Source organism: Lygodium microphyllum, chromosome 3 (genome assembly GCF_053477565.2).
Source record: "Lygodium microphyllum isolate KBCC chromosome 3, Lygodium_microphyllum_v1.1.10, whole genome shotgun sequence".
In the NCBI taxonomy this organism is placed as follows: Eukaryota; Viridiplantae; Streptophyta; class Polypodiopsida; order Schizaeales; family Lygodiaceae; genus Lygodium; species Lygodium microphyllum.
The window spans coordinates 183,899,789-183,921,649 of record NC_141137.1 but is presented as its reverse complement, the minus strand read 5'-3'; positions in this window follow the sequence as shown (position 1 = coordinate 183,921,649).

The following is a 21,861-nucleotide window of genomic DNA, read 5'->3' as shown; positions in this document are numbered from 1 at the left end:
GCTAATCTGATCTTTATGGCAACAATCACCCCGTATTCCTCTAAATAAATGTACATATGAATCGATGTAATTTGAGTAAAACCAACCAAGAAGCTACCTAAAGTAATGTGGTAAAAAGGACACAACTAAATTTGTTGAAATGTGAGAGTTCAATGAAGCAAGCACCATAGCCGTTTGAGACAAGACATTTGATGAAGACACAACAATAAGTGAAAGGATTTGCAAAGTAGTGAGTGGTTGCAACCTGGTGCTAGTACCATCTTTTATGATGTCAGTTATCCTGCATCATAGGAGCAAATTGAGCCAATTTATCAGAAAATCCAAGAGGGAGAATGCATGATTAGAGGAATATTCTAAATCATGGGGAATCCTTGACAAGGTGCTCAAAGAACCCTGATGTGGAGAAATTGTGTTATGCTTTAGTTAATAGAATGTGAGAGGCTTCATATGTAACTTTTGTGTGTGTGTGTGTGTGTGTGTGTGTGTGTGTGTGTGTGTGTGTGTGTGTGTGTGTGTGTGTGTGTGTGTGTGTGTGTGTGTGTGTGTGTGTGTGTGTGTGTGTGTGTGTGTGTGTGTGTGTGTGTGTGTGTGTGTGTGTGTGTGTGTGTGTGTGTGTGTGTGTGTGTGTGTGTGTGTGTGTGTGTGTGTGTGTGTGTGTGTGTGTGTGTGTGTGTGTGTGTGTGTGTGTGTGTGTGTGTGTGTGTGTGTGTGTGTGTGTGTGTGTGTGTGTGGCAATACTATTGCAATGGCATAATAATAATACAAAGGTATCAAATAAAGGTATTGTTGTGTGGACACATTTCTATGCAAATCCAATGCCAAAGAGATCTACATGGCAGCTTTTTGTTCTAAAAATCTATAAATTTACAAATCCATTTCATCATTAATATTATTAATCCTACAATAAATCCTTCTTGGATTAAATAAATCAATCCAAGAATATGCAACTCGTTCTAGTCTAGTCTTGTAGGTTTGCTATTCATAACATAGATTAGCCTCATATACGAATTGTACAATACCACAATATAAAATCACACTATGAAGAGAAAAGAAAATCCTACATATTATAATTTTCTCAATCAAACCATAAGGTAAAAAACATGCCAAACCTAATTAGACATAGTGGTAACACTGGAGCTACATGGTGGTCAATGGATGCAGAAAAAGCGATGTAGGAGCTACATGTTCATTCCATGAGATAAACAAGAAAGTCTAACTTTTACATATTGACAACATAGTTGTTAGGGATCAAGTTAATAAGTTGGATAGTATTATCATAAGGATTACCTAATCTATTTTGATGTGTTTTAGGTGCTACAAGTTGATAGAATTGTTCATCAAATCAATAAAGTTATAGTCCTCAGTATATGGAACACTCCTAGTCCATATTTTGAAATGTTGTAGCTTGGAGTAGCTATTTGGCAAGTACCAATCATCTACTCATTGATAGCTATGGCCACAAGTCTCTTAAAGAGGTGAAACTACAAGGAGTTGGAGTTTATTGCATAAGACAAACTTGATGCATTTCATCATGCTATAAAGCATAACACAACCAAGGTGATGCCTTGAATCAAGGCTCATAAACTAAAAAAGGGGGAGGGGGGGGAGGGGGGGGGAGAATTTTTGGCAAAATAAAGTTTTTGAAGTGCCAATGTCGGTGCCTGGCTACAAATGCCAACCTACATGGAGAAGAAGGGTATGCGACACTAACATGGATACTTGGATAGCCTTCTGCAACACTCAACCCTTCAAGTGGAATGACCCAACTTCTATGCCCTACCCTCGAAGGGTGGGAGTGGATTTTGTCTCCAATGTCCACGACCGCTATGATTTCCCAATGATTTATAATCCACATTGTACATCATATGAAGATGCCCTCATCTTCACATCAAAAAATTTGTATGACACCCTAATCCACTTCGCCAACAAATTATCTTCATGCCCTGACCCCACCTTTATTACCACTTGTAATTACCTTATATTTCTTAGGATACTCCTTAGGCAAGACTTCAGTCCGCAAAAGCGTTGGCCTACCAGTTCTCCATTTTGAACCTAATGCTATAGATAGTTGCGCAATGGCTCAACTAATAATGCGAGCTGCTCTACTACCCTTGTTTTGATTAGCTCTTCTGGAGGATATGAATAATAGCCACTTCACCCACTGCAATCATCCATTCCTCTCCACTACCACCCTTCAATTCTCAAGGGGTATCTCCAAAGCCGCCGATTCCTTAACAAATCTATTAAGCCCCCTTCTCTTATGACTATGTGACTTATAAAAAAACAAAAAAATGAAAAACAATGAAAGAAAAGAAGAGAAAAAGAAAAAGTGGTGACATTGGACCCCCCAAAGCATCTTGAGTACCACAATAACTGTACCTAGGGGTTCTCAAGTGTGCGTCTGGTGGCCTCGGTCGACCAGCTCCGTCCCTAACCCCCTAGCCTCATTTTGATTCTCCACTTCACACTTAGGGCACATCAAGGGCAGGACACACCTAGAAAGGTAACACGCGCCTATGGTTAGACCCACCCTAAGCCACATGCACTACACCCCCCTTTATGCACCAAATGGGTCCTCAAGTGTGGGACACCATCAAGGGCTTGGACCCATCTCCCAATTCCACAAGCACGTGCACCACGCACCACACGACAGAGCAGACACCCCCAGGAAGTGCACTTTCTTTTCTTTTCAGGTACAAATGAAGGCTCCAAACCCTAGCTTCGAAGGCCCCATCATCCATGCAATGCACTCCCGGCCTCCACCACCTTAATCGGGCGATCCATTTCTTCCCAAGTCCCAATTCCTCTATAGCCCTATCGTCATCGACTCACATGTCCTCCCTTTCTCATCAAACCTTCATTAGCTCAAAACCGCAATGTCTCGGAACTAGCACCCTCCTAAGAGAGGGACCATCTTATGCGACAATGTTTCCATGCAAGAGGCAAACCAAGGCAGAGGCGACCAAGGTAGCCCCAGTCAAAAAGTGAATGAAGAAGCTCATTTGGAAGAGTGTAGGAGAAAGCAGCCACGGAGGGCCAAAAGACGGATCCATCTAACACCATCTTAAATTTCAAAGATGAGTCCATCCACCCCCGCCATCCTCCAAGCAGGAATCCATCCAATACTATATTCAATTTTAAAGATGGATCTGCCCATCCGCCTCTCCCCACACAAGGATTTGTCCCCAACTTTATCTTCAATTTTAAAGGACAAATCCCCTCAACACTAGTAGCAAAAAAGGACTAGCCTCAACTACATATTCAATTTCAAGGGCCGGTCCATCCAACACCATCCCCCGTAAGGGCTTGTATACAAACTCAAAAAAGCCATTTGGCTACACCCATCCCTCCTTCCAACCACTCTGCATCAGTGCCATGGGACTAGCACTCCTTTAGGAAGGGGATATGTTGAGATGTTTGCAATCACACCTACTTCAGTCTCTTTGTAAGGAGTAGTGAGGGCTCAAGACTAGAATCCCATATGCATAGTAGGAGAAGTGCTACCATCCAGTTTCCTATAAAGCATTGTACTTGCTCTCTTTTCTAATGCAGTTTCATAATACTTTTGTCCTTTGGTAAAGTCTTTGTGTCATTGTCAGTCAATACACAAGATTGTGTTTATGAGTCCAAGCTTCCATCTTGGAACCTAATTCACTTGTGTAATAGTCAGTCATGTCAGTGTCTTCATGAACTCGCTCTTTCTCTTCCAACCTCCATAGCTTCCACATCTGCCATGCTCTAGATCCCACATATTTAACATGGTATTAGTGTCAAGATTGTGGGAGAGAAGGAAGGAGTCTCACTTGTAGCTTTCTCACTTACACAATGGGGGAATACACACAAAGGTGGAGGCTAAAAACAGTTTTCCTCTTCTTAGTTGTGTAAGCCAAAAAAGAACTCTAGTACAGAGAAATAGAAGAACCCTATATATGGGTCTCAAAACAAACTCAACTAACTAAGGTGGCATACTAACTGAGCCACGAACTAGAGTAGATAAGGATAGCTGTCTGTCAAGATTGTGGGAGAGAAGGAAGGAGTCTCACTTGAAGCTTTCTTGCTTGCACAATGGGGGAAGACACACAAGGGTGGAGGCTGAAAACAGTTTTCCTCTTCTTAGTTGTGTAAGCCAAAAGAACTCAAGTACAAAGAAATAGAAGAACCCTATATATGGGTCTCAAACCAAACTCAACTAACTAAGGTGGCATACTAACTGAGCCACGAACTAGAGTAGATAAGGATAGCTATCATGTAGCTATTATTCATGGGCGGTGTACCAACCGCGTCTGCCAACTGACAAGTCGGTGACATAAATACACAACGGTCACCCTGGCGTATCACGAGTGGAGCTCGATATCTCAACACTCCCCCTCGAGCTCAATCCCAATTCCTGCACACCAAGCAGGTCTCTGAACTTGCGCAGCTTCTCTGCGCCCAATGCCTTCGTGAATATGTCAGCTACCTGATCCTCTGTGCTAACATAAACTAGATCAATAAGACCTAGTAAAACCCTCTCTCGCACATAGTGATAATGCACCTCAATGTGCTTTGTTCTAGCATGATAGACTGGGTTATTTGCCAAGTGTATACTACTCATGTTGTCACAATAAATGACAACTGGTCCATCTGTAGACTGATGCATATCATAAAGTAGCTTACGCAACCAAGCTACCTCACATGCAACCATTGCTGCACCCCTGTACTCAGCCTCTGTGCTCGACAAGGCAACTGTAGGCTGTTTCTTGCTGCTCCAAGTGACTGCAGCACTCCCAAAAGAGAACACATATCCACTGGTAGATCGTCTATCAGAAATACTACCAGCCCAATCAGCATCAGTGTATCCATGCAACTGTATCTGAACCCCAGTCTCATAAAATAGTCCATACTGCAATGTGGACTTCACATACCTGAGTATGCGTCTAGCCGCATCCAAATGTGGTTTCCTTGGAGCCTGCATAAACTGACTTACCAATCCAACAGCATAGCTCAAATGTGGCCTGGTAATAGTCATATAAATCAAACTTCCTACTATGCGTTTGTACATAGTAGGGTCTTCTAGAAGCTCACCTACATCTGTGCTCAGCTTCACATTTTTCTCCAAAGGAACTGAAATAGGCTTACAGCCTGTCATCCCATATTTGGACAGCATGTCCAATCCATACTGCCTCTGCAAGAGCTGTATCCCACTTGGTGATCTAACCACCTCAATGCCCAAGAAATAACGCAGCTCTCCCAAATCCTTCATCTCAAACTTCTGCTTCAATAGCATTTTCACATGAAGGATATCTTCATCACTGTCACCTGTCATAATCAAATCATCAACATAAATGACAAGTAGCATAATACCTTTCTCTGTTTTTCTCACATAAAGTGAGAAATCTGCCTTGGAAATCTGAAAGCCAATAGTGACAAGATACTGTCCTATCTTGTCAGACCATGCTCTAGGTGCTTGCTTCAAGCCATACAAGGCTTTCTTCAACCTGCAAACAAACTCAGGGTGAACAGCATGCACATAACCTGGTGGCTGCTCCATATAGACCTCTTCTTGCAAATCACCATGCAAGAAGGCATTCTTTACATCCATCTGATGTAAAGACCATCCCTTTGATGCAGCCATAGCAATGACTGCTCTTACGGTTGCCATCCTTGCAACCGGACTGAATGTTTCTTCATAGTCAATGCCATATGTTTGTGCATACCCCTTGACTACTAATCTTGCCTTGTATCTATTCACAGAACCATCTACATTGTGCTTCACCTTATAAACCCACTTACAGCCAATTGCATTTTTACCTTTAGGCAAAGGTACCAATTCCCATGTAGCATTTGCTTCCAAGGCATCCATTTCTTCATCCATGGCTTTCTCCCATTTTTCTTTTCCCATGGCTTGCTCAAAAGATGTGGGTTCTGGTTCCTGTATCACTTTGACCATATATGCATAGTGAATGGCTGTAAATCCATCATATTTCAGCCTATCCACAGGATACCTAGCTCTCGTAGACCTGCGCAAAGTAGGTTCACTCCCAGGTGCTCTCAAAACATCCCTGGTCTTCCTTACTCTAGGTGTAATAATAGAAGGAATACCCAACTCATCATCAATGCTCTGTTCTGAGCCACTGGATTCACCATCCACATAAGAGTGACCTGCATTCACATCAAACATGGACTAATCAACCTTCTCTTTTCCTTTTCGTGATACCTGCATACCACTATCTGCACTACTTTGAGAAGATTCTCCTGATCTCAATCTGCCTGTCCATGGTGAAGAATGTGAACATGTCCACTAATATTTTGTGACTGCTGCTGTGAATTTTGTGCAGCATTACCATTTTATGCATCTACATCATCAATCACATTTACTGGTTTATACCAGCTACTCATCTCATCAAAAACAACATCTCTGCTCACTGTAAACTTACGAGTAGAAGGGTTATAGCATCTATACCCTTTTTGCTGCAGAGAGTAACCAATAAAGATGCACTTCTCAGCTTTTGGATCCAACTTGGATCTCAACTCATCTGGCACATGTACATAGGCAATGCAACCAAAAATTTTCAAATGAGATATCTGGTTTCCTACTAGTATACCTCTCCTCTGGAGTCATTCCATGTATTGCTGCAGTGGGAGTCCTGTTCATTATGTAGACTGCTGTAGCAACTGCTTCAGCCCAATAAAAATCTGGCAAGTCTTTTTCATTGAGCATGGCACGAGATACCTCTCCAATATGCCTGTTTTTCCTTTCTGCAATTCCATTTTGTTGTGGGTATAACTGCATGAATATTGCTGCTTTATGCCATGCTCCTGTAAGAACTTTGCAAACTCATTTGAGAGGTACTCTCCCCCTCCATCTGACCTTAGGCATTTTATTTGCAGACCTGTTTCTTTTTTAGCCATAGCTTTAAGGGTTTTGAAATGCCCAAAAACTTCACTTTTCTTTTTCATAAAATACACCCAAACTTTTCTGCTATAGTCATCAATAAAAGTGACAAAATAATGACAGCCTCCAAGAGATGCAGCTTTAGTAGTCCACACATCAGAGTGGATTAATTCCAATGGCTTCTCACTCTCTTGAACATGTCTAGGAAATGGTTTCCTTGCCTGTTTTCCAAACTGACAGGCTTCACATACCTTATGCATTTCTGCAACCTTGAATTTCGGCAAACCTGCAACAATATTTTGGGCCTGCATTGATTTAAGTCGTTGTACATTAACATGACCAATGCGTTTATGCCAGATATCAATATCTGCAACTACACCGGTCCCATGTGCAAACATTGCTGCACTCAATTCAGACATGTCTGCATCCAATGTAAACATTCTGCCCTTCTTCTTTCCTTTTGCTATCAAGCGACCTTTATTTTTCATATCCTCAACAAAGCATCCATGAGGATTAAATCTGACCTACAAGCCCTGTTCAACCATTTGACCAACAGAAACCAGATTCTTGGTGATATTCGGGACATGAAATACATCGGATAGGTATTTCTTTTTCCCATCCTGCATAGATAAGGGAATTTTTCCAATCTGCACAATAGGATGTGCAGTATCATCACCAGTCTCCACAAATCCTGGTTTTTCCATTTTCCTTGCATCCTCCATCCATTCTGCATGACCTGTCATGTGGTTTGATGCACCTGAGTCAACATACCATACATCATTGCTTTCTTCTACATTTGTCATAGAATTGTTCATGTACTGCACCATAAACAGATGCTCATTTCTGTCATCACCCTGTCTACTAGAGGATGCATAATTTTCTTGTTGCAGTTTTTCATTCACGATGTCATTCTGCTTTTTATAGCAGTCTTTAGCCATATGACCCATTTTACCACAATAGTAGCATTCAACATTACTGTTTGCATTTTGGCCTCTTTGCCATCCACCACGACCTCTTTGGCTCCCCCTGCCTCTAGAGTTACCACGTCCTCCTCCATAGGACTGGTTTTCTTGAGTTTGCTGCATATTCTGATTTCTACCACGGCCTCCATATCGGCCTCCTCTACCTCTGCCTCTACCTCTTCCAGCATTTGAGTAGAAGACAGCTTCTTTTGAAGTTCCTCCTGAAGAAGATGCACCACCATTTCTTTGCTCCTCAAAAATTAGAAGAGCAATCAGCTCCTCAAAATCAGGAAATCTTTCACGAACTGAAATGGATGTCCGAAACTGTGCATAATCCTTTCCTAGACCATTCAAGGTCACAGAAACTAAATCATCATCTTCCACTGGTGACCCAATGGAAGCAAGTGCATCTGCAATCTTCTTCACCTTCATGTGGTAGTCATTGATGCTCATATTTTCTCTTTGCACATTGTGCAACTCTTGCTTGAGCTGCATTTTCCTGGCTTGCGTATTTGTGCTATACATTTTTGACAAAGTATCCCATGCCTCCTTTGGCGTACTTGCATCCTGAATATGCACAATCATAGAGTCTGAAATGCTGATAGACAGCCAATACATAACTTTCCTGGCTCTCTCATGCCATGCTTTAAATGCCTGCATTTGCTGTTGATTGGGAACATCAGGAAGAACTGGTTCTTCTTCATTTCCTGCAACAAATTCCCAATATCCTTTTTCCATAAGGAAATTCGTCATTCTAAACTTCCATGCCTGGAAGTTGTTCTTGTCAAGCTTTTCAGTTACAATCTGTGAAAGAGAATCAGACGCCATTACAAAACACTGCGAAAAAATCTGTCACTGCAAAAACTCAGCTTCACCCTCACAAGGGCAAATCTGTAAAACTGGCGAAAGTGGAATTTGACCACACAGTCACTTCCTAGTGACGATTTTGCATCAACAGGCAACAGGGATGATTCTGTAACTCCCAATGTCTCTGCGCACAAGCATACAATGCAATTTTTACAGTAACTATTCACCGACCTGTAGAACAGTGGTGGCTGCACAGCATAAAACTGGGCCTTTTCCTGAGTGCGTGCAGAAAACTTCCGCCTCCAAAACAGGCCCCAAAATGGCCTCAAATTAAAAAAATGGACGGTGTACCAACCGCATCTGCAGCTAACAAGTCGGTAACATAAATGCACAACGGTCACCTTGGCATATCATGAGTGGAGCTCGATATCTCAACACTCCCCCTCGAGCTCAATCCCAATTCCTGTACACCTAGCAGGTCTCTGAACTTGCGCAGCTTCTCTGCGCCCAATGCCTTCATAAATATGTCAACTACTTGATCCTTTGTGTTGACATAAACTAGATCAATAAGACCTAGTAAAACCCTCTCTCGCACATAGTGATAATGCGCCTCAATGTGCTTTGTTCTAGCATGATAGACTAGGTTATTTGCCAAGTGTATACTACTCATGTTGTCACAATAAATGACAACTGGCCCATCTATAGGCTGATGCATATCATAAAGTAGCTTATGCAACCAAGCTACCTCACATGCAGCCATTGCTGCACCCCTATACTCAGCCTATGTGCTCGACAAGGCAACTGTAGGCTATTTCTTGCTGCTCCAAGTGACTGCAGCACTCCCAAAAGAGAACACATATAACTGGTAGATCGTCTATCAAAAATACTACCAGCCCAATCAGCATTAGTGTATCCATGCAACTGTATCTGAACCCCAGTCTCATAAAATAGTCCATACTGCAATCTGGACTTCACATACCTGAGTATGCGTCTAGCCGCATCCAAATGCGGTTTACTTGGAGCCTGCATAAACTGACTTACCAATCCAACAGCATAGCTCAAATCTGGCCTAGTAATAGTCATATAAATCAAACTTTCTACTATGCGTATGTACATAGTAGGGTCTTCCAGAAGCTCACCTTCATCTGAGCTTAGCTTCACATTCTGCTCCAAAGGAATTGAAGTAGGCTTACAGCCTATCATCCCATATTTGGATAGCATGTCCAATCCATACTGCCTCCACAAGAGCCGTATCCCACTTGGTGATCTAATCACCTCAATGACCAAGAAATAACACAGCTCTCCCAAATCCTTTATCTCAAACTTCTACTTCAATAGCATTTTCACATGAAGGATATCTTCATCACTGTCACCTGTCATAATCAAATCATCAACATAAATGACAAGTAGCATAATACATTTCTCTATTTTTCTCACATAAAGTGAGAAATCTGCCTTGGAAATCTGAAAGCCAATAGTGACAAGATACTGTCCTATCTTGTCAGACCATGCTCTAGGTGCTTGCTTCAAGCCATACAAGGCTTTCTTCAACCTGCAAACAAGCTCAGGATGAACAATATGCACATAACTTGGTGGTTGCTCCATATAGACATCTTTTTGCAAATCATCATGCAAGAAGGCATTCTTTACATCCATCTGATGTAAAGACCATCCCTTTGATGCAGCCATAGCAATGACTGCTCTTACGGTTGTCATCCTTGCAACTGGACTAAATGTTTCTTCATAATCAATGCCATATGTTTGTGCATACCCCTTGACTACTAATCTTGCCTTGTATCTATTCATAGAACCATCTGCATTGTGTTTCACCTTATAAACCCACTTACAACCAATTGCATTCTTATCTTTAGGCAAAGGTACTAATTTCCATGTAGCATTTGCTTCCAAGGCATCCATTTCTTCATCCGTGGCTTTCTCCCATTTTTCTTTTCCCATGGCTTGCTCAAAAGAAGTGGGTTCTGGTTCCTGTATCACTTTGACCATATAGGCATAGTGAATGGCTGTAAATCCATCATATTTCAGTCTATCCACAAGATACCTAGCTCTGGTAGACCTGCGCAAAGTAGGTTCACTCCCAGATACTCTCAAAACATCCCTGGTCTTCCTTACTCCAAGTGTAACAATAGAAGGAATACCCAACTCATCATCAATGCTCTGTTCTGAGCCATTGGATTCACTATCCACATAAGAGTGACCTGCATTCACATCAAACATGGGCTGATCTACCTTCTCTTTTCCTTTTCGTGAAACCTGCATACCACTATCTGCATTGTTTTGAGGAAATTCTCCTGATCTCAATCTGCCTGTCCATGGCGAAGAATGTGAACCACTACTAGAGAACACTCCATGTCCACTAATATTTTGTGACTGCTGCTGTGAATTCTGTGCAGCATTACCATTTTGTGCATCCACATCATCAATCACATTTATTGGTTTATACCAGCTACTCATCTCATAAAAAACAACATCTCTGCTCACTGTAAACTTACAAGTAGAAGGGTTATAGCATCTATACCCTTTCTGCTGCTGCAAAGAGTAACCAATAAAGATGCACTTCTCAGCTTTTGGATCCAACTTGGATCTCAACTCATCTGGCACATGAACATAGGCAATGCAACCATGTAGACTGATGTAGCAACTGCTTCAGCCCAGTAAAAATCTGGCAAGTCTTTTTCATTGAGCATGGCACGAGATACCTCTCCAATATGCCTGTTTTTCCTTTCTGCAATTCCATTTTGTTGTGGGGTATGACTGCATGAATATTGCTGCTTTATGCCATGCTCCTGCAGGAACCTTGCAAACTCATTTGAGAGGTACTCTCCCCCTCCATCTAACCTTAGGCATTTTATTTGCATGCCTGTTTCTTTTTCAACCATAGCTTTAAGAGTTTTGAAATGCCCAAACACTTCACTTTTCTTTTTCATAAAATACACCCAAACTTTTCTGCTATAGTCATCAATAAAAGTGACAAAATAATGACAGCCTCCAATAGATGCAGCTTTAGTAGTCCACACATCAGAGTGGATTAATTCCAATGGCTTCTTACTCTCTTGAACATGTCTAAGAAATGGTTTCCTTGCCTATTTTCCAAATTGACAGGCTTCACATACCTTATGCATTTTTGCAACCTTAAAATTAGGCAATCCTGCAACAATATTTTAGGCTTGCATTGATTTAAGTCGCTGTACATTAACATGACCAATGTGTTTATGCCAGATATCAATATCTGCAACTACACCGGTCCCATGTGCAAACATTGCTGCACTCAATTTAGGCATGTCTGCATCCAACGTAAACATTCTGCCCTTCTTCTTTCCTTTTTCTATCAAGCGACCTTTATTTTTCATATCCTCAACAAAGCATCCATGAGAATTAAATCTGACCTGCAAGCCCTGCTCAACCATTTGACCAATAGAAACCAGGTTCTTGGTAATATTCGAGACATGAAATACATCCGACATGTATTTCTTTTTTCCATCCTGTATAGACAAAGGAAATTTTCCAATCTGCACAATAGGATGTGCAGTATCATCACCAGTCTCCACAAATCCTAGATTTTCCATTTTTCTTGCATCCTGCATCCATTCTGCATGACCTGTCATGTGGTTTGATGCACCTGAGTAAACATACCACACATCGTTGCTTTCTTATGCACTTGTCACAGAATTGATCATGTGCTACACCATAAATTAATGCTCATTTCTGTCATCACCCTGTCTACTAGAATATGCATAATTCCCTTGTTGTAATTTTCCATTCATGGTGTCATTCTGCTTTTTATAGCAGTCTTTAGCCATATGACCCATTTTACCATAGTAGTAGCATTCAACATTGTTGTTTGCATTTTGGCCTCTTTGCCATCCACCACGACCTCTTTGGCTCCCCCTGTCTCTAGAGTTACCACGTCCTCCTTCATAGGACTGGTTTTCTTGAGTTTGCTGCATATTCTAATTTCTACCATGGCCTCCAGATCGGCCTCCTCTACCTCTGCCTCTACCTCTTCCAGCATTTGAGTAGAAGACAACTTCTTTTGAAGTTCCTCCTGAAGAAGATGCACCACCATTTCTCTGCTCCTCAGAAATTAGAAGAGCAATCAACTCCTCAAAATCAGGAAATCTTTCACGGATGGAAATCGATGTTCGGAACTGTGCATAATCCTTTCCTAGACCATTCAAGGTCACAGAAACTAAATCATCATCTTCCACTGGTGACCCAATTGAAGCAAGTGCATCTGCAATCTTCTTCACCTTCATGTGGTAGTCATTGATGCTCATACTTTCTCTTTGCACATTATGCAACTCTTGCTTGAGCTGCATTTTCTTGGCGTGCATATTTGTGCTATACATTTTTGACAAAGTATCCCATGTCTCCTTTGGCATACTTGCATCCTGAATATGCACAATCGTAGAGTCTGAAATACTGATAGACAGCCAGTACATAACTTTTCTGGCTCTCTCATGCCATCCTTTAAATGCCTACATTTGTTGTTGATTGGGAACATCAAGAAGAACTAGTTCTTCTTCGTTTCTTACAACGAATTCCCAATATCCTTTTCCCATAAGGAAATTCGTCATTCTAAACTTCCATGCTTGGAAGTTGTTCTTGTCAAGCTTTTCAGTGACAATCCGTGAAAGAGAATCAGACGCCATTACAGAACACTGCAAAAAATTCTGTCACTGCAAAAAACGCAGCTTCAGCCTCACAAGGGCAAATCTGCAAAACTAACGAAAGTGGTATTTGACCACATATTTTGCATCAACATGCAACAAGGATGATTTTGTAACTCCCAATGTCTCTGCACCGCACAAGCATACGATGCAATTTCTATGGTAACTTTTCACCGACCTGTAGAACAGTGGTCGCATAGCAAAAAATAGGGCCTTTTCCTGAGTGCGTGCGGAAAACTTCCGCCTCCAAAACAAGCCCCGAAATGGCCTTGAATCAAAAAAAAAAGGCAACATAGGGCTAAAGCCCTGACCCGTAGCATATATTGCCCTCTTGCTACACCGCGAAAGGCGTCTCAATCTGAAACAATGCACTCTTGCACTTTCCGGTTGTGCTACCTGCAGAGACTTGCTCCCAAACTCGAAAAATGAAAGCAACACTAGTCCTCTTACCAGAACACCACGAACTTGGTTTGCTTTCTTGAGCTCCTTACCACGAACCAGGCTCTGATACCATGTCAAGATTGTGGGAGAGAAGGAAGGAGTCTCACTTGTAGCTTTCTCACTTACACAATGGGGGAATACACACAAAGGTGGAGGCTGAAAATAGTTTTCCTCTTCTTAGTTGTGTAAGCCAAAAAAGAACTCTAGTACAGAGAAATAGAAGAACCCTATATATGGGTCTCAAAACAAACTCAACTAACTAAGGTGGCATACTAATAACTGAGCCCGAACTAGAGTAGATAAGGATAGATGTCATCTAGCTATTATTCATGGGCGGTGTACCAACCGCATCTGTAGCTAACAAGTCGGTGACATAAATGCACAACGGTCACCCTGGCATATCACGAGTGGAGCTCAATATCTCAACAATTAGAGCCCAGTCAGGCATGGCTCAGCTTGGCTTAGCTCTCCTCTGCTCTATCTCAGCTCATCTTAACCTCTGGTTAGCTCAATTCTAGCCCATGACTTCATCTTTCAACTCTACCTTCACTTGAGCTTCCATGGCAGCCATAGCCAACAACACCCTGTCAGCTTGAAGCTCTTATATCTCACTCCATAGGTCAAATCTCCTGGAGCTTCCTTTTGGAAAAATGTTCCCCTACTTCTAGAGCTTCTTCTTAATATATCAATCGCTGACATTTGGGCAAGCATAGCTTTAGCATCGTGAAAATTCTTAGTCACTGCCATAGCCTAGAACTGTAACCTGCAAGACATACCCTACTTGGAGTCCCTGGATCTCTCAATACAAAGCATATCTTCATGAGCTATCTTCTAGACATTTCTTCTTCCACTTATGCCACTCCCTCCTGGCTCATAAATCATTAACATTAGTACTCTCTTCTCCTAGCATTATTCAAAATGTCGAGATCTGTCCAAAATTGCACATGCTGTCGTTATCCACTCTGCGTACCTGAATCCGCAAGTGATCTTGATCATCATTATGGGGCTTTGATAGAGCATCAAGTCAGCTACATTTCCATTAAAAAAAGTTTTGAAAACCATTAACTATAGCTTTTGAAATGTCAAAAAAACCAGCCCCCCTAGAAACCTTAACTGTGACTCCATAGCCATTTTCACCTAAGCCAAAAAATCTCATCATTTTCTCTTTCCTGCCACTTGGAGCAACCCGTTGCCACTTTGATCTACTATCCCAGCATCAAATCAAGAAGGGGAAGGGCCTAGAAATATTGAACAAGGATCGACAACCCCGAACTAAGAAGCTTCAAGTTTAAGACGTAGTCTTTACATAGTGTGTTTTCACATTGTCTTTACTTGTGTCTCTTGATACACTGTAATTTTCTCTTCCACTAATAAAATCTGAGAATTCTGAAGTTGATTTGTTGTTTTCCCTGCAAATCCAACATGGTAAAAGACTCTCCATCAACTCGCTTCAAAGGAATTGGGTTTCACACCTAGCAAACCCGCATCAAACTCATCCAGATGAAGAAGGGCCTCTGGGCCATTACCACTGGAAAAGAAAAGAAGCCTCGTGATGCAAACCTTGTAATCACTTGGAAAAATAATGATGATAAGGCTCATGCCATTATTAAACTTGAGCTAGATGACAGTTATATCCACCATGTGGATAACTGTGATACTTCACAGGGAATACATGGAAGAGACTTTACACCTTGTTTGGTGCACAGTCTAAGTCATCAAAGTATGGCCTTTTGATTGAATTTTTCAAGCTTGAAATGAAGTCCAACACATCACTTGCCACACATCTAAATTACATGGAAGGACTTCTAACCTAGCTTTCAGGAATCAACATTAAAATGGAAGAAAATTTTTGCTTTGGCATTCTACTTAAAAGTTTGCCTCCTGAATATAATAATGCATCAACAACTCTAATCAATATGGCAAACCCTGAGCTTGTTGATATCCAAGCATTGCTATTAGAGGAGGAAAATAAGCTAAAAACTAAGGAATAACCAAGCACCTCTAGAGATGAACAAGCATTATATGTTGGCAATAGGTACAAAGGCAAGAAGGATCAGCTCTTCTATGACTTCTGCAAAAAGATCGGACACATGGAGAAGTTCTGCTATGCTAGAAAGAGGTCCCAAAAGGCCTATCTAGTTGTTCTTAAAGCAAAAGAAGAACATGGAGCAAAAGAAGAATAAGAATAAGAATAAGACCACCAGGAGATGGAAAAACCTCATCAATCCTTCTATTCAGATAGAATCTTTTAGCCTTGTATTGCCTAGCCCTAATGCTTCGGACATAAACTTGTAAACTCCTCATGTAGCATTATACTACAACCTTTGTACACTTTGTGAGGACCCTATTACAACCTCTGGATGTCCATCATGTTTATGGTACCCACCCACACTTAGCCTTTTCTACGACAGCCTCTGGTGTTTTGCCATGTTTATGGTGTGCCCGCACTTTGCAGGTGTTGTTTTCACTAAAGCCTCTATAATCTTTGTACTTCTAGTTGTGATTGAGGGGGGGTGTTGAGATGTTTGCAATCACACCTACTTCAATTTCTTTGTAGGGAGCAGTGAGGGCTCAGGACTAGAATCCCATGTGCACATTAGGAGAAGTGCTACCATCCAATTTTCGATAAAGCATTGTACTTGCTCTCTTTTCTACTGCAATGCCATAGTAATTTTTTCATTCAGTAAAGTCTCTATGTCATTGTCAATCAATACACAAGATTGTGTTTATGAGTCCAAGCTTCCATCTTGGAACCTAATTCACTTGTGTAACAGTCACTCATTTCAGTGTCTTCATGAACTCACTCTTTCTCTTCCAACCTCCATAGCTTCCGCATTTGCCATGCTCTAGATCCCGCATATTTAATAGGATAATGTTAACCCTTAGATGAACAAGGTGGAAAATCTAAAGTAGAAGACAAGGCTAAGGCAAAAGTGAAATGGAAGATGAAGTTGCACCAATAAAAACATGGAAACACAAGAAGTGCAGAAGAGTCCTAAATTGAGGAGAAAGGTGCACAAGAAAAAGCGCAAGTCAATACTTTTATAAAAAAGCACAAGGTGTACCATGATTTATTTTAAGAGCGTCAGGCTCCGTGCAAATTGTAAAGGTAGATGGGTGGTAGGAAGGAAGCTAGGAAGGTAGGAGGACAATGGGAAAAAGGGCCTAGGCCACGGCCGGCCATGTAAAAAAAGGGAATAAGGGAATGACCTCCCAAAAGCGATTTAGAGTTTTGTATATAAAGTTCAAAAAGTGAATGAGAACTCATTCTTTGGTGTGTGGCAAAGTGGACTCTTCTTCTTCTCTCCTTCTCTTCTCTTGCTTGCTTGCTTGTGAGTGCTAGAGGGAGGGAGTGAGATTGAGTGAGGGAGTGAGTGTGTGAGGGTGAGGGATCTTGGAGTTGAAGCCCTCCACCATCTCCTGTCTTCTTCTTCTCTTCTCTCGTCTCGTGTATGGCTATGGACGCTACAACTAGGAGGAAGAGATTTGAGGATGCTAGAGCTTGCATCAAGAATCGTGAAGCTATTGGAGTGCTTGAGAGAGGAAGCAACTCAATCAGGCATCAAGGTAAGCTCACTACACCCATAGAGAGGAATAGCATGTCGGCTATGTGAGAGGTAGCCATTAGTGCTCACTTGAAACCCTTGTAGGAATAAGTAGTCCATAGGTATCGAGGGTTGAGGAGAGAGCTCCCCTTCATCTACTAATACCTATTACTTGGATCTAATCTTTATGTATACAAATATACAGTTACAAATACTAATACATCTAAGTTGTTGCATAAACAAAATATTCACACATATCTGCATCATAGACACAAACTTGTTTTACATTCTGCACACAATTCTAGGCTCTAATTAGCTCCCCCCTTTTCTCTTAGTTACTCTTATATATACACTCAATCATAATGCACATTTAATGCTCAAGTCTAGCTTCTACCTAATAGATAAATACCTATAAAGCACACATGTGTGCATATACCTTCGTGTGTGTGCACGCGCTCACACACACACACACACACACACACACACACACACACACTCTCTCTCTCTCTCTCTCTCTCTCTCTCTCTCTCTCTCTCTCTCTCTCTCTCTCTCTCTCTCTCTCTCTCTCTCTCTCTCTCTCTCTCTCTCTCCCCCTATAAGGTTATAGCCCAACTTAAACCTCCCCTATTTTTAACCCCTTCAATACCAATTACTTATTTTCCTACCCTTGCTATTCTCAATAATTGGTAGCTCTTTTGGTACTCACATTACATGTCTTCTTAGGACTTTGTGGACCTATTTACTTACTCCCTTCACATAGGGGGATAGAAATATGTAGGAATCACTGTTATTAAGAAAGTCGGTAAGCTAGTAAGCACTTGCTTTGGAACAAATAGGTTGGGATGCTAAGCTTTTTGGTAATCAAATGCTCCTTTAACTCTTGGAAATGTACAAGGGGATCACAAATCCTTACTCACTCGATGTCCAAGGTTTTTATGAAAAGCTTAAATTAGCAAGTGGTGATTGGAAAATTCAGCAACAATAGGGATGAAATTTTTTCTTAATTATATAATAACCACTATGTTGAGATTTAGGCAATCACACCTAGTGTAGCCTCGTCGTATGGAGCAGTTTGGGTAAAGCATATGCAGGCTATCCAGAATACCACAAGCACAAAGCAAAAAAGTGGACCTATCCTGAAGTTGTAAAGCATTGTACTTTCCTTTCATTTTGAATGCAATATGATGGTACTTTTGTTCTTTCAGTCAAGTGTCTAGTTGAGTCATTGTCCAACCACACAAGGCTGTGTTTTTGAGTCCAAGTCTCAATCTTGGAACGTAATTCACTTGTGTGACATTCTATCTTCAACTCTATGTCTTCAAGCCACTATAGCCATCCACTAGATCCATGTTTTTCACATGGTATCAGAGCTCAGTCGAGCATGGCTTAGCTCAACTCAGCTCTTCTATCTACTCTCTCAGTCTCTATCAACCTTAGTCCAGCTCATGACTTCATTTTCATCTTCCACCTTGTGGTAGCCATAGCCAACAGACTACACCTACCCACCTTAGAGCCTTTGGATCTCTTCAACTAGGCTATCTCAGTTGAAGGTTTCTTTTGGGCATATCTTCCTGACCTCATTGTGCTTCCTCCTTGTTACAGCTCAATCATAGACATTGGTGGTCTATAGCTCCAACATTGCATGAATTTGAAGTCACTACCTGATCCGCACTTGGTTCCATCCGTACAGTCATTCTCTCTCCACATAGTAGTGTCATTCCCATCGAGACCATAGGGCTTTGGAAGATTTACACCTAAGCTCTCTCCCACTTAAAAGTGTTTTCAAAATGGCCATCTTTGTGAGCTCCAATAAGTGAAAAATCAAGCCCCTATCCTGAAACCCTAAAGGGGCAACCATAGCCAAGTTCTTTCAAGCTCATAAAACGCTTCAACTTTACCTACTGGAGTTCTTGCCACTCTCACCCCAATTCCTAGCAAACATTTGGGCATCAAACCAACAAGGAGGAAACTCAAGTTACAAGACAAGCATCAAAGAATCATCATCAAGCCTAACATCTAGTTCTTCACAGCTAGTATCTCCTAATACTAATCTAGTGCTTTTTGGCACTTGTGCTTGTTAGCACACTCAAGATAAACTCTTTTGCTACTCAAATATGAGAATTTGGTGTTGATTTGCCACTGCTCTAGCTATCCAACATGGGCAAAGACTCACCGACATGTCGTTTCAAAAGAGTCGGGTTTCACACCTGGCAAGCCGCATTAAGCTCATCTTGATGAAGAAGGGGCTATGGGCCATCACCAATGGACAAGAGAAGAAGCCCCTGAGATGCAACTCTTTCAGTTGCTTGGCAAAAAGGAGATGACATGGCTCAAGCCATTATAAAGCTTGAGTTGGATGACAACAACATCCATCACGTGGATAACTATGATACATCCTATGATACATGGAAAAGATCGGATACCTTCTTTGGTGCACAGTCCAAGTCCTCAAAGTATGGTTTACTGATTGAATTTTTTTGACTTGATATGAATCCTCATACATCCTTGGCATCCCATCTAAACTACATGGAAAGTCTTCTAACCCAGCATACAGGAATAAATCCGAAAATGGATTAAGATATATGTATTAATGTCTTGCTAAAAAGTTAGCCTTCTGATTATGATAATGTTTCAACCACTTTAATCAACATGCCATTCTACAATAGCCTATGGTGTTTTCCATGTTTGTGGTCTCCCTTATAGATTTTGTTGGTCCATAAAAGCTAGATTTTCTTCTCTATCTCAAGGAATAAACATGTAGCTCATACATCGCTCTTTCTGCACATTCCTCTAATCGCCGTATAGCTTCAATGTTAATAGTATGTCTAATCAGGTTTGTCATGTTTTTTACCTTATGGTCCGATTAAGAAAATTAGACTATGCAAGATTGTTTTCTGTCTTCATAATGCGATTTTATATTGTGATATTGTACAATTCATATATCTATCTAATCTATGTCATGAATAGCGAACCTACATGACTAGATTAGAATGAGATGCATATTCTTGGATTGATTTATTTAATCCAAATATGATTTATTGTAGAATTAATAATATTAGTGATGACATGGGTTTGTAAATTTACAAATTTTTAGAACAATAAATTGGCGTGTAGATCTCTTCGGCATTGGATTTGCAAATCATATTTATTGATCCTTAATTGTAGTCCTTGATTTGCCATTTGTCTAATTGAAGCCAAATTCTTAATGATGGTAGGCACATACAAGAAATCTCTAAAATTATTCTCTATCCCATCCCTAGTCACCAATGGGACATTGACAATGTGAGTAATCTTATGCAAAGTATAATCTCTTGTAGGCACATACTCTTCATTTTGCATTTATTGCTTTTTATCAAACCATTTTCCATGATGTGTCATATGATTTGTATCTCTTGAATCCAAAAACCAATCATCCTCTCTAGGGGGATATATCATGCTACCAAGTACATCCTCCATAGTAAAAAGATGACATGTAGGTAATGAGCCACCTCTAGAACCATAGATTATGCCTCCATAACCACCTGCATAATGACCATACTATGTCATTCCAAGACCTCTAGACATAGTATCATACTTATGATAGCACTCCCTCTCAAAGTGACCAAATTGTCCACAATAATGGCATGCATCATCTCTTTGTGGACTAGAATGTCCTCTACCTCTAGAGTAGGATATCCCCCTACCTTTAGGCATAGCCTCCATGACCAAAAGAGCTATAACCATGTGCAAATCTATCTCCACTACCATATGAAGATCCTCTAGTACTAGATGAGCTACCAAGTCCTCTATGGTGGTCGAATACATTGTCATGACTAGTGTAGGTGCATAAAAAACCAAGTTCTCTCTGAGCTACCGAATTTGAGATAAAAAGGAATAAAAAATACCCAAAAAATACATACAAATTGAGTTTCTATGATATGGTTATTATACATGTATCTAAGTACTATCAAATATATTAATGCATCTTGCCCATATGTCATACGGTAGCTATCTAGCAAGAAACAATGAAAATGGGGCTCAAATGCTGCTTGTGCTATCCAAAAAGCATCAAAATATGGGTCTTTAAAAAAAGATTTCCATGTGTTTTTCTACAAATTTTTGTGCTAAGAATGAAGTTTGAGATAACCATAATTCATAGTAAATTTTATGGAAGTTTTTGGACAGTTTCAACCTCCAAACAATCACCTAAAAATGCCATAAAAACTGTCCTTTTTGCCTTTAAAACAACTAGTTCAAGCTTCTTGCAATGTGAACATAATGCAATATGTAGTGTGTGCTATTTCTTGATGGTGAAAAACATGTGGAGTCTCATATGTACATTGAACTGATCAATTAGGACTAATACATCTTCTCCCTGATTCACCTGAGAGCTTCAAGCTCTATCATTAATCACTAAAAAGTATGAAAAGACTTCTCTTCCTCTTCTCTGTTTATCATGGGAAAGCCCTCTAGTTCAAGCAGACCCTGCATCAAAGTACATCATCAAATGAGGTGTTTTTATAGTCGGTTGTCATTCGCATGAATACGACAACCCTGCAGCTCCG